At 50.1% G+C, this 12,446-nt stretch overlaps 1 protein-coding gene across 2 annotated transcripts in view; it reads right to left on the bottom strand.

Annotated features, from left to right (window-relative positions):
• The window catches only part of NDST1 (N-deacetylase and N-sulfotransferase 1), a 65,871-nt gene that overhangs the window by 35,400 nt on the left and 18,025 nt on the right, over positions 1-12,446 (bottom strand). The window contains exon 1 of one of the 2 annotated variants that reach the window (XM_078853979.1): positions 1,862-1,938. The exons of the other annotated variant lie outside the window; for it this stretch is intronic. The gene's annotated coding sequence lies outside the window, so the exon portion shown is untranslated. Of the gene's footprint in view, positions 1-1,861; positions 1,939-12,446 lie in introns of those variants that run through there. 2 annotated transcript variants of the gene reach the window in all.

The raw sequence follows: 12,446 nt of genomic DNA on the forward strand, positions 1-12,446 counted from the left end.
TCACCGCAACCAGCTCTGGTCCTGGGAGCCAGCCAGAGAGCTCTAAAATATACAAAAAGAAAAGGAGGACTTGTGGCACCTTAGAGACTAAGGTGTAGCTGCAGCTCACGAAAGCTCATGCTCAAATAATTGGTTCGTCTCTAAGGTGCCACGAGTCCTCCTGTTCTTTTTGCGAATACAGACTAACACGGCTGCTGCTCTGAAACCTAAAATATACAAGAATCCTGCTCTACCGGTTCATTTAGGAGGGCAAAATTTGGACTCGCTTCTCTGCTGGGGGGTAGCGGAAGGCGAAGCTGTAGCTCAGACAAAGCCCTGATGTTTTTAGCACTCTACAGCCAGTCTACACTTCCCCAGCTTTCCCTGCTGATAGAACTGCAGTGGTGGTGAATTATGGAGCATGATTTTCCTAACGTGGGCAGGGCCTCAGGGAGTGAAAGTCTGGTGCGTTTTGATACACCCTGCCTGCCATTAAGAGCTGAGCGGGAACGCAGCGCTAGGCAGGTGTGCCTGCCAAAAACAAGCCGGTATGCTAGGTGCAAGAGTAAATTCGCCAACTCGGAGGCCGTCCGCTCCGTTAGATTTAATAAATCAAATTACCCTACTGTCTATAAACACAGATGATCAGACACATATCAAGGTCCGAGAAGGTGCATTTGCCAAGTCTGCCAAATGTCACCACGAAGCTTTTTCTGCTGGTCATTTGGTATTTAAATAACTTGCAACTCTAGATTTAACAAGGATTGTAAGGGTGAAATCCTGACTCCACTGAAGTCAATGGGAATTCTGTCACTGATTTCAAGGGGCTGCATGTCACCCTTTATCTTAAAGGGGCAAAGTCATCTTAAAAATCACCCTTTTCTCTGCAAAGTTTTACTTTCTGCTATTTCGCGTAACCCCTAAAATTACTGAGGAATACCAAAATATTTCTTTCCGTCTGTTTACTCTGTGCATTTGACAACATTGGGGTCTAGTCAGTGTCTCCTGGTTTGTATGGGTCTTTTGTCACGTGGCAGAGAAGAAAACATTTTTTTAAAAGGGAAATTGTGGTTTTACAACCATAAAAGCTGGCAGGCAGATGCTGGGGTCGGTGCAACACCTGAAAATACTTTAACCTCATTTGTTTTAACTGGATCAGGTGTCCTTTCAAACAACAGCTGGCTATTAAATACACATGATCGAAAATTAGGATCTAAATATCATCTATGGGGATCAAACCACAGTGACATTAAATTTCACAGACATCTGGTAGGTTTGTAATATACACCCAACGTCGGGACCTGGATTACACATGCTGCTGTGGAAAGAAGTAACTGAAAGCCATTTCCCATTCATCCTCTGGGCAGACCCCCATTCAATGCCCAGTGGAACAATCCATTCATTCCTTTGATCGTATCCCTCTCCCCAGCTTTCTGCCTTGCTCAGCACATGCTTGTGGTAGAATCTGTATGCTTACCAAGCCCATCTCCACTCACGTTACAGATCACAGGGCAGGAAATCTCTCACCTTTACAGCTTCGCAGCCAAGCAAGGAACTCTTTCAAAATGCTGCCGAGTTTTGCTCCTGGGGAAATGATAAAGCGCATGCGAAGTGCCAGAAAGTTGGATTAAAAGGGGGTGGGGGTCACACACACACGCCCTAGCATGCAGGGAAGCACCTTTCACGCTGCCCCCATTTGGTACCCTGAAGGCTGGCGGTTCGCCACTGTACTTAACACAGCCACTCCTAATCTGAGAGCCCTGACAAACAGCATTATTGTCAAACCAGCTTTCCAGGCATACCCTCCCTCCCCCGTAGCACTGCCAGCCAGCGTCAGTGTGCCAGTCATCATGAAACATTAACACAGCAGCTCCAAACTCACTCCTGCTTTGTCGTCTTCCCTCGCGATCTGGGGCAATTGCTCTCCAAGGGAACATCGCTGCTTTTACTCAGGCTCACCGTAAAGAGAAAAGGGGTGGGGGATGTGCCACGGTAGGGTTAAAGGGACAGGGGAGGGCGGAGAGTGGAAAACTACTGATGGCAGAGACAGAAAACTCTCCCGCTTTTGCAGGAAATTAAACAAGAAGAATGAAAAGCAGCGGCCTCCTCTTTGCCTGCCACTCTCACGCTGCCCAGAGTTACACCCCTGAATCGACCGCTACTGTCTCTTTAAAAATTGCGCTAAAGAAAAGGAAATAGGCAGGCATAGCCATGCAAAAGCAGTCTCCCTGGAGCAGCAGGCAGGCGTCCTCATGTGCCCACAAAGACAGCGACCCCACCAACTGGCTCTCAACTCTCCCCAGGTCAGACGCCACATGCCCACCCGGTCATTTTGACCATGGAGAAGAGATTGGGGCATAAAGGAGGGCAGAGGAGAGGAAACCCCAATGTCCCATTAGCCTGAGCAGCGTGAATGGGAACCCCGCTGGGGAAGACAGTAAGCAAAGCGAACGTTAAGCTGCTGGCTCCATTTGCTTTCCCACCAATTTGTACTGTGAAATTTGGAAAAGCCACAGCCCTTCTAACTGCACGGTGTTTTCACACCTACTTTGCACGTGGGCCAAGTTAGGAGGACACAGCTGGGTCCCAGCTACATTGTAACAACCCTTAGCCAAGAGGGAACCAGGTCCCAGACTCAGTTATAAATGTAACACAGCCCAGGTAACTCAGAGCGTGTTGGTTTCAAACCAAGGGAAGGAGTTTGAATTAACCCTTTTAAAATACGATTCCAACAGGGTTTCCGACAGGGTGCGGCTGGCTGGTACGCACGGGGATGCTTTAACATACAATGCGGCGGCGTAATGGCCCATTTACACTGCAAAGTCCCACCGGGCTGGCATACATCTAGGCTGCAAGTCCCACTGGGCTAGCACGCAATTGTCTGGCAATCTGGGTGCAGGGGCAGGCATTTAGTTTGTACTATGGCTGGGTCAGCTTGGTTATAAAGCCACGATGGGGAGCCATGTAACAGCCTGGCTTAATTCTGTCTTACAAAAGGAGTGTTAGAACAGAGACCCCCCCTACAGGTGCCAGACAGATGCACGCTGGCAGGATTCCATATGTAGTGTGGGCAGGCGCCAAATGAACAAGGCAGTCATTGCAAATATTGGGAGGGGGCAGGACATAGGGCCTGATTTGCCAAAGTGACGGGCACCCACAACAGCCACTGAACTCCCTGGCTGCTCAGCTCCAGCCCTGAAACTTAAAATTAGTGATCACAATTCAATCAAACAGCCTGCTGGAAAAAAGAAGAACTTTGGAATCCTCCTGCAGCCCATGCGGTTTAGGGCCTGTGCTTTTCAACTGGGCCTGGCCATTAGTCAAGAGCCACTGAGAAAATCCAGGGCTCTAGGAAGGTCATTGGAGTTCGGGCGAAGGGGGTAGGGTGGGTGTTTGCTGGAGAAGGAGACTGCCACTGAGGAGACAGACTGCGGCCCCAGCCAGCACCACCGGGGGTATGCTATTGCCACTCGCCATGGCCATGTGCGAGCCGCTCCTAGGAGAGGAGCCAGAGGTCGCTCCTTTTGCGAGGCCAATATTGAGCGGAGGAAAGCTTGGTACAGCCCCCGCTGGACGCCCAGGGGAGGTTTCTGCTCACGGCGGAGCTGAGCTGCTGGAATCCCAGTGAGGCTCAGCAGGGGTGGGCGTGCAGGACGTGAACATGCACACACTTCTGAACCACGCGATTAGTGAGCACCGAAACTTCCCCCCCACACCCGACCACCAAGTCTGCTCTCCACGCGTCTGATCTCGGGCTGGCCAGACCCACAAGCCTCCAGAGGGGACCACTGGCTTTTCCTTTATGAGCCCAGCTGTGCCATCTCCTTCCACACCAGAGCAGGAGCTCAACCATCCCCAGGAAACCAGGGGTAGAAATGAAGACAGCCCAAAGCACCTAAAAAATATTCCTCCCAGCCACACTACATCAGCGGCCCTGTTCCAAGGAATCCTCCAGGAGTGGGGCCTGCACGGTACTATTTCTTCCGCTTTAACCAAATCCCAGGGGGTGGCCCCATTCAGCCCGCCCCACAATCTTCCCTTATGTTCACACAGGCCTGCTCTCAGTAGTTGCACCTCCAAGGGAGACTGAACAGCTCCGGCTGCATTAATTGGCCACGTGGGATCAGTTTATTCTGCTCTTCCAGAGTGTAAAGGGGAGAAATGTCATTTGAAAACCCTGACTTCCCCAACACGCACACACCCTTCACCGGAGACCTGCTCAGCTGAAAGCACGTGAGAGCCTCTGGCACTTCCCAGCTTCAAGAGCTAGAGGCAAAACAAAGGGCACAAAGTATGAAACCCAATCCTTCGTCTCGCTGCGGGGCTTCCCCTCCATCTTAAACCCGATTGTGCCCCCCTTTCAGGAAGGGATTAAATATAAACCTGGACCTGCAGGGGGTTAAGGCTGGTGAATCTCACTGGAAGTCTGCAGCAGAATCCAACTGTTTGGGGAAATATTTGATTTCAGGGGTGGGGGCAGGAAAGCATAAATAACCAAAGTTACAGGTGGAATCAATGAGCTCAGCGGGTTTACAAGAGTGGGACTGTAAATGAAGCCAACCCAAGGATCACCATGCCGGGGGTGGGACAGGAATCCACGGGAGTCTAGTCCTGATTCTTTGGGTTGGGATTTTCAAAGCCATCTAGTCGAGCTGGAGGTCCAGTTCCATTCAGTTTAGGGAACTGGGTCTCCAAACCTCTTACTCAACTTCAGGGGGAAATTGGCATCTGTGCCCAGAGTTCATCCCAGGCAGGCACAGAACCCTGCCACCTGTGCCAGACAACTCAAGGGGCCACTTTTATGCCACGGACGCTCTTCCTCTGGAGATAGTCCCTAGTTTATTCAAGTGACCCTTTCTCCTCCTGTCTCCCCTACTTCCCAGCTCCCCCGGTGACATCTCTCACACCCTGCAATCTCCCATGGCAACTTGGCTCTCACTGTACGGATTTCAATCCTGCTGGCTTGAAACCGGCATACAGGAAGTGGGGTGGCGGTGGGCACCTCTCCCCAAGGAAGGGGAAAGTAACGGTGACTCCTCCTCCCCCATCAAGAAGCGTGTCACTGTCAGACGCACCCAAATACATTCTTCCCACATCCCCCTCCCTCCAAAATTCCTTCATCTCTCTCCTCCAAGGCTACAGACCTCGTTGCTCCTTCTCATAAGTGAATTTTGCCTGTGGTTTTTTTAATAAGAAAAGAATTCCTCTCAAACTTGCAAGCTGCCCTTCATGTGTCCCTTCCTCCTCCCTCCCCCCACCAACTATAAATCTGATCTTGGAGACAGCAGGGGAGTCTTGTCTGGACTAGCACACGGTGCAGGAGGGGGTCCCAAGAGATCCACATATTGACTCATTTTTAAAAAGATGAAACTGAAGGAAAACACTGAAATATGCTGAACCCTGGAGGTGTGACAGAGGTGCTGGGAGCCAAAATGAATGAGCTTTTCTGGATGCAGTAGGGCAAGTGGGAAGAATAGGATTCCTTTGTTTCATCTCTTGGGATGGCGAAGACTTTTCTGATGCTTCCATTACACAGAAATGAACAGTAACTGGATCCTGATGAGGCAGAGAAGATAGTAACATGGGTGATTAAAGATGCAGGTCAACAACTGCAGGTGTATTTTTTTAAGAACAGGATTGGATTTTTGTGTCCTAAGATGTTTGTGCAGAAGTTGTTTAATTAGCTGGTGGCAACAGCTGATTTCCTTGGTTTTCTTTCTCAGCTCTTTCCTGGAGGGAGGGTGAAAGGGCTTGAGGGTACACCACAAGAAGGAATTCCCAAGTGCACCTTCCTGTCTCTCAAAGTGGTTTTTGCACTTGGGTGGTGGCAACATCTACCCATCCAAGGTCAGAGGAAAAGCTGTAATCTTGGTAGTTTAATACAAGCCTGGAGTGGCCAGTATTAATTTTTAGTATCCTTGCGGGCCCCCACCTTCCGCACTCGAAGTGCCAGCGTGGGGAATCAGCCTTGACAGCATGTTTGTAGGGAAATTTCAAGATGCAAAGCACTGCTGAGAATTATTATTGGAACAAAACCCTAAAGTCTGAAGAGCGTAGGAGTCGATGGGTAATAAGTCAGCACCATCATCATCCTTACAGACAGCTTTTCATTTCCAAAGCATTCTTCAGACAATCATTACACCCCAACAACTTCCCTGTGCAATCAGATATCATGGCAATGAAGCACAGCCTAAAAACCTAGGCTGTAGTAATGCTCAGTGAATGCAATGGAAACCCACAGTTCCAGTGGGCGAAGAGGCACCAAAAGCTTTGTAAGAGTCAAGATGGCCCCATCAGAAGTGGATCGTGCACCTCTGGCCTGTTCTACGCTTCAAAAATTTAAATCAACCTAGCTACGTCTCTCAGGGCTGGGGAAAATTTTGCACCTGGAGTGCTGTAGTTAGTTTGACCTAGCCCTCCATATAGACATGGCTATGTCGATGAAAGCATTCTTCCGTTGACCTAGCTACTGCCTCAGGGAGTGATGGATTTATGACACTGACGAAAACCCCCTTCCATCGACGTAGGAAACATCTACACTACAGTGGCACAGCTGCAGCATCCATAAACCTCCAGTCCGCATGGAAGTCTGTCCTGCTTAACCAGCCAGCCTTTGGGAAGAAAGCTGCCTTTCTTTCTGCAGAACTGCTCATGGGAAACTCCTAGGTAAGGATTTTTCTAAGTCCCGAAGTGGAAGCTTTCATGGGTGCAACCCTGGGGCACAAATCACCCTTTAGTTAGCTAGAGTGGGGGTACTCAGACCCTTCCCCTATCCAGCAGGGGGTGTCGTGTGGTACTGGAGTCTTTGCACAGTACGCAGAAGGGGTCATTTATTACCTCCACTTTGCAAATGGAGAGGCTCCAACCCACAAAGGGAGTCACAGCAAAGCCAAGCCTAGTGCTCAGTCCCTAGCCCACAGGAAGACCACGACAGCAAGCGTTATGGCCATAAACACAAAGGAGCTTTGACCACAGCAGGTTGCACTTCCTGCATGTATCAAACGAGTGCTTCACCATGCTCCCACGACACTAATCCATACCAGACAACAACGGCCTCCACAGAGAGGGCAGGTACAAGTCCCTCACCCCCTCCCTTGTTCAGAGCTCACTGCTGTTCGCTAACAGCTAGGCCGTCACTCTGCAAGTTGTTCTTAATAAATAATTCAAAACCTCCCCCCTCCCGATTCCATTACATACCCTGGCTGCAGTTTGGAGCAGATTCCAGCCACCTCGCATCACAGCACACAGTCCCAAGACAACTAGGGAAAGTAGAAGGAAGCTGGTTTTTATTTGAAAAGCAAGAACCAAGAGGTGTTTTTTCACGGCCAGGATAAAAACCAACTTCAGGTGAGATTTCAGAGCTGAGCCTTCCAGCAGGCCAGGTAGAATCTGGGCCATCATCACTACTGCTGTGGAAAATCAAACCAGAGATGCTAGGTTTGGATTTCTCTCTGCCCTCAACACTGAGCTTACAATTCTCTGACTCTTTCTTCCTCCTCCCTCTGGCACGTGCACAGTAGCAAGGAACAAGAGAAAGGGCCGGAGCGGCAGGATTTTCTGGCATTAAAGGGGTGCCTAAGGCTGGATTAGAGTTCCTTATTTGTAGTGTGGAGTGGACAACTCTGTTATAGAGCCTAGACCGAGATTTTCAACAGCAGATAATGAGTTTGGGCATCCGACATGACACCCTTAAAGGAGCCTGGTTTTCAGAAAGTGCCGAGCATTCACTCTCTGAAATCCAAGCTCCTTTAAGGCATCCCTAGTCACTTTTGAAAAGGTGTCATGTGGTTCCTAACACGATTCTATAGCCAGGTTGTCTTTGGTTCAGCTGGAGATACCAGCATCGGCCACAGACCATCGGCACGAATTCATCTCTGCAACCACTAGAACCCGACCCTTCCGTCAGCATGGACCCAGTGAAAGGTTCATTTTCCTTTCAGATAAAAAGCTTCTTTGATGACTTTCAACAGTGCCAAATTTGTGACCGTTTCTTGAAAGGTACGAGTCCAGCAGTGTGGTACGAGTGTGAAAGACTGTCTCCTGGACTGGACCTGTATGTTACACACCTGTTAGTCTGTTCGCCTGTGTCTTGGACATCTTGTAAGAGACTCATTTTGCAGTCCACAGGGCTATGTCTTTAGAAGGGAGACATACTCATTTTCCAGAGCCATGAACATGAAGGCATACAGGCTATCTACCTACAAGGGAGAGACAGATGATTCTCCAGAGGACACTGGGTAGCTAGCCCTCTGTCCACAGTGGCACTCCCCATGTTTACCCTGGGCTGGGAACACAGCTCAAGAGCCAGGTGTGAACACACGCCCAACTCAAACTGTTCTTACCACTCCGAGGTTGGTTGACGTGGTCATGGCCAAACAGTTGAAATCCTACTGAAAAACAAGCCTATTTGTAAAGAATGGTCCTAATACATTCTATCATGGCCAAGACTAGTAGCCCTGGGCCTTTTCAACTGCATATTTAGGCCTACATTATGCTATGGGAGTATTCGTAAACAAAGAGCATTAAATGATGGCACATTCAAACAAACCTGTGCTAATCCAGCCGTAGGCATTTGCAGTTACCTGGATGCTCGTACACACTGTCACAGACCTGCAGGTGCATGCAACCTGCAGCAGTGACCCAATGTGCATTTACGTGCATGCGTCCTCACACCAAACCCTCCCCGCTTACGGCTAGCGTCCAACTCCCCACCCTCCTAACGCTGGCCTTGCTGACGAGTACTTTATGGTGCTGCCGAACAACTGGCTAGGAAGTGCTGGGATTCTTCCCCCACCTCTTCCTCCCAACACCCCGGGCACATGTCTCTACAGTGAGGGGTTGGGCCTTCACTGTGCCATTCAACCATAAGGTCAATGGTCTCGCCCCCAAGTGCCGGAGGAGAGGTTGCTATGAGGACTGGGAGCAGGAGACCATGGCTTTGGGAACGTGGAACATTCAGAAAAACCACTTACCCAGTGGAAGCAAACCCTAGGGCGCGTGAAGAGCTATCTAATCCTCAGGACAACGTTGGAACCAGAACAAATGGGGCTAAACGAATGAATGAATGCAGACTGCAAACCAGGAGGAGGTTTCTAACCATCGGAGGAGCGAGGTTCTGGAGCAGCCTCCCAGCGAGGGCAGTTTTAAGATGCAGCATGAGACGTTTACGAAGAGGAGGATATGCGGGGTTGACTGCAATAGCAGGGGATGGGGTTCGATGACCCAGGAAGTCCCTTCCAGTCCTACGTCAAGAACTCGAAAGCCATGGCTCAGTAATGCTGATGGTCCGCTCCAGCCTCTTCCCCTCACAGCCAGCAATCTCTGGGGAGGGGAAGTGAAACCAGCAAATCGGAAGTTGTCAGCTACTCCCAGATGCAGATGGGCTGCGTGACATAGCCATTTGCCACCCGTAATTGTACAATCCACACAGACAGCATCGGGAGCAACTCTCAGACCTCCACCAATTCCATGACTCGTTGCCATATACAGACAGCTCGGAAGAGAAAAGGGCGCCTGCAAAACAAACAATTTGCTCCAAATGCTGACTCCACCCCCCACCCCCAAACGATGCTTAATCTGGTCTCTGCTAGGTGTTTTGCTGTCAGCCGGCCTGGGAAAGATCTCCATCACCAGGAGGAAGTTGGCACGCTAGCCAAGCACACACAGTGAGACATGGCGGATGCTAGCACTGCTCAGCACCTCCCATCGTCTGCCAGGACATAACCAAGGAGAAGTCTCTAGCCTCCAAGAGCCCAGAGAGCACTCCATAGACAAGGCCAGGTGCTATGGAGTTGGGTCTCCAGGTTAATCCACACAGGCCTTTAAATCCCCCCCCACCCCGTGTCACATTTTAGAGAGAGATTTAAAGTCTAGGTGGTGGCGTGCAATCCCCAAGTGGCACCCTCTCCCGGGCAGTATTACAATCAGTGCACACCACAGCTAATGTTTGGAAAGCCCCGGGAAGAGAAGTGCTTTACGAGGCTACAGTTACATATCCGGTGCACTCGAAGGGGAAGGAAACATTAACAGCTAATTTCTGCCCTCCTCACCAGCAAACCCACCCGCTCAGGGACACTCGCCAAGGCCACCGGACTGCCCAGTCCCCATCAGAGCAGCCATCTTGATTATCACTACAAAAGTTTTTTTTCCTCCTTCTGATAATAGCTCATCTTAACTAATTAGCCTCTCACAGTTTGTATGGTAACTTCCAACTTTATATATATATATGTCTTACTATAGGTTTCATTCCATGCATCCAATGAAGTGAGCTGTAGCTCACGAAAGCTGATGCTCAAATATATGTGTTAGTCTCTAAGGTGCCACAAGTCCTCCTGTTCTTTTAGCAGATAAGGAGCATCTTAGCCAGAGATTACTTGGATTTCTTAATTGCTGAGCAAACAATAGCTCCCCCAAATCAAAGGATAAAACAAACAACTGCTAGGGTGCTTTTATGAAGGACGGGAGGACAGTGGTGCTGGAACATTTTTAGTAATAGGGGTGCTGAAAGCCAGTCCCCTTAGCCCTGTCTGTGCCCCCACCCCCCGCCCACCCCCAGCTGAGGCTGGGAGCAGGGCTGTGTCCCCGGGAGGGAGGGAGGGACCTGAACCAGGGCAAGGGGGCCGAGGCCACAGCTGGGGGCGGGTGTGGGGCCTGGAGCCGAGTCCCGGGCAGGGGCCGGCAGCCTGGACCCCATGTGCGGGGCCAAGAACAGAGCCCTGGTGCTGGAACCGGGCGCAGGGCCCCAAGAGCGGAGGACTGGGAGTGGGGACCAGGAGCAGAGCCTCGGGTGCGGGGCCAGGAGTCGGGCCCTGGGCACAGGCCCCAGGCCAGGGAGTCGGGCTGGCAGCCAGGATCTGAGCCTCAGGTGAGGGGTTGCGGAGCGGAGTGTTGGTGGAGGCCCAGGAGGAGGGCATAGGCGTGGGAAGCACCCCCAGGTTTTATGCGCAGAGCCAGTGGCTAGGGAGTGGGGTCAGCCCCCAGGACCAGAACTGGGGAGTGGAGCCCTGGGCATGGGACCAACGGTCCCACATAAAACCTGGGGGTGCTGCAACACCCTCCGTACCCCTACTTCCCACGCCTGTGCAGGAGGGTAGTTTTCTGTGCCTGCTACCCAAAAGATGTAAAAGGAAAATGAATTAATGTGTTTTCTTTGGTTACAGGAAAAGATGACCTTGGAGTGAAGGCATAGGACGTGGAGTCAGGACCCACTACGTGACCGAGGGCAAGTTACTTAGGCTTTATCTAGATTTAGCAGGGTTTGCCAGTATAGATAAACTAGTACAGCTAGACTGGCACCCCCGCCTGCTCCACTGGGACCCAGCTTGTACCCACAAAAGAGGATTTTTGCCAGCAGAGCTTAAACCAGGTTCCCAAACAGATTAAGCTAAACCAACAAACAGACTTTTATGCCGGTGTAACCGTATCTGCATTATGGCTTTTGCAGGCACAGCTAGGTCTGGTAGAGGTGTATTTTTCACACTCCTTAACAAGCAGAGCTGGGTTGGTGAAGCTTTCTAGTGCAGCCCAGGCCTTCAACTCTCCAGCCACAACACCCAAAGTCACCTTGAAAGTCTTGGCCTCCACACCCCAGCTTATCGGGGATATCATCTACCTGCATCACAGGCCTGTTGTGAGCACTATTTAATTAATGTGTGTAAAGTGCATTCAGCTCCTTGGATGGAAGACACCGCAGGAGTGCCAGGTATTGTCGCATGGATTTTATGGGTTTGTAAAACACCCAACAAGCCACCTACACGATCCCCTTGGCTGCTTCTCCCTGGAGAGGGATTTCCATTGCTATCTGCTGAAGGGTATAAGATGCTGTACTTGACCCTGGTGTGCATTTGCACGGAAAACATTCAGAGTTTCAATATCACAGCTACTAGGGCTCTTTTCAAGGGTAGGTGGGGTCAACTGTCTCCTTTTCTAACAACATTGTGACCCTAACACAAGCTGCCTGTAATGGTGTGCCTGCTCCAGCTGTGAACAAATCAAGTTGTGGCTGGGGCAGTAGAAGCCAGCTAGGAATGCTGACAAAATCCAGGCAGAATGTATTCAAAGTCCACAGTATTTCATCCCCTGGAGATTTTAGCAGAAATCTCCCCTGCATTTTTCAGCTCTAGCTGACTATTTCCCCTCCATTTTAATACCAGATCCTATTGGTAAGGCACGTTCAGAAGTTACTAATACGATTATTCACATGAAATGCTGCTGCTGGACCAAGTTTTATAGAAATCCCACAGATTGTGCATCTCTCGGGCCACAAATTTTAAATCCAATCTTTTATTTATTTCTAATAAAGCTGGTTAACATTCTTCAAACAAAATGGGTTTGTCAAAAAAGGTCTCTTTTGACAATGATTTCCCCCCACACACAATTATTAACACTTGTGTATGTATATGGCGTGGGGGGGGGATTGGCTATTTTGGGAGGGGAGAGGGAGGATGAAAATCAGATTTTGGTAAAAA

Source organism: Lepidochelys kempii, chromosome 8, assembly GCF_965140285.1.
Source record: "Lepidochelys kempii isolate rLepKem1 chromosome 8, rLepKem1.hap1, whole genome shotgun sequence".
Lineage (NCBI taxonomy): Eukaryota > Metazoa > Chordata > Testudines > Cheloniidae > Lepidochelys > Lepidochelys kempii.